General features: G+C 29.3%; 1 long non-coding RNA gene across 1 annotated transcript; it reads right to left on the bottom strand.

Annotated features, from left to right (window-relative positions):
• Positions 579-1047, bottom strand: LOC104701442. The gene is made up of 2 exons (XR_753816.1): positions 918-1047; positions 579-818 (listed from the first exon to the last, which is right to left on the bottom strand). It is a non-coding gene; the product is annotated as an uncharacterized LOC104701442 (long non-coding RNA).

The raw sequence follows: 1893 nt of genomic DNA, 5'->3' as shown, positions 1-1893 counted from the left end.
ATACGACAACCGATTAACTGTGCACTTGTAGTAGTCGTATGATCTTTTTAAGGTAAAATATTTTGAAGCAAAATATCACACGCATCACAATTTTTTTGGCATCTTTGCCGGGGAGATATTGTTTGTTTACAAGAGTCTAGGAACAAGAGTAACGTCTAGGACACCTTATTGAAAATGGAAAACAAGAGAGGGTATTTTTGCAAAAGTGTATAGCGAAGAGGTATTTTTAAAAGGGTACAGAACAATGGTATTTTTCAAAAGGGTAGTTTTGAAAATGCCCCAACAGTCTAAGTAATTATAAAACATCAAAGAATATGAAGAAAATAATTCTTTAAGACCATACTTATTATGAAACATTATTTATTATGAAGCGGAGGGATTATAAGATTCACAATAACATAGTGAATATATGTAACACATACTTTAATTTTTACTTTTCTGCATTTCAATATTCAATTATTAACTTAAATTAGCTTTTATTAAACTTGCAGAAAATCTATGGCTTGAAAATGAATCTAACTTTGATCTGGTAAAGTTTATGTACTCCACTCTAGATCTTCTTTGTAAATTCAAAAAAATGTGAAAATTATAGATTTATTTTTTTAACCAAATACTAGTACATGCGATTATATCATTTCATCGTAGAAGTGCTAGTTAGTTATAGTATCAAATAGTCTCACAACAACATCTTGATTTAGTAAGACAAAAACCATGAGTATATCCTATTCTATGACAAATACTACTGCAGACTTCAGTTGCACACCTGTTATCCTTGTAGCATTTGATTGGTAATCGCGAAAATCGGCTAGGTTGATAACCTATATACAATATTAAAATAATCAATACCCATTAACAAAGAGTGAAGTCATCATGATGATGATTACAAAATGAAAGTATGAATAATGATAAACAATTACCTGGACTTTCAGCAGTTGTATGAAGACAATGAACAAAAGATATGATGAAGATGATAGTAAAACAAAATGCCATTAAAGTTTTCATAGTGATAGCAATTATTTTAGTGATATTCCCTCAAATTTTTTTTAATGAGTTGTTCTTCACCTAAACTGATTATATATATAATATATCACAACACTAAATATGTTTAATATTTTTTTTCCTGGTCAAAGATGCAAAATAATATATTCTTTTGATTTATTTCCCTACAAATATAATTTCTTCAAATATATTTCTTTTCCTGCTATTTATTTTATTCCTTTGATGTTGGAAAGACTGACTCACTGAAAAAACAGTCTCTTTCCTGGTCAAATATGCATAATAATATAATCTTTTGATTTATTTCCCTATAAATATAATTTCTTCAAATATATTTATTTTCCAGCTGTTTATTTCCTCCCCCTAATGTTGGAAAGACTGACTCACTGAAAAAAAACAGTCTTTGCATCTCAAGATATTCAATCATCAAGAAAGATTTATATCCAACATATTTCCAATATTCTTTCAAATACCATCTTAATCACTGTGGTGGATCAACTCTACATGTATAACACATTCAGATGGAATATCTCTGGTTTATGATCCAAACAAATTGTAATGGAGAGTACTCATAATAATTCGTTGGCCCGAGACGAACTTTGACATATAAAGTCATTTATGTCAATTACATAGCATGGTTTCACCACCATTGTCAATTGACTAAATACTCTCGAAAAATCAAGGTTGCATATTGATAATAAAAATATTTGGTATGATCAGTCCACAATATCTACTTGCATACGTACCAGAAAATTGACACTATCCAAATTAATGGGATTAGTGAAAACCTGAAACGACCCGACCCATTTTTTAAATAATAATGATAATACAATGATCTTATACTCACTAACCACCTAACCACAATCAAACCAAACAGCAGAAATAACCAAATATTAA

The sequence above is a fragment of the Camelina sativa genome, chromosome 1, assembly GCF_000633955.1.
Source record: "Camelina sativa cultivar DH55 chromosome 1, Cs, whole genome shotgun sequence".
NCBI lineage: Eukaryota > Viridiplantae > Streptophyta > Magnoliopsida > Brassicales > Brassicaceae > Camelina > Camelina sativa.
The sequence above is the reverse complement of the archived record's forward strand: the minus strand, read 5'-3'. Positions and strand labels throughout refer to the sequence as shown.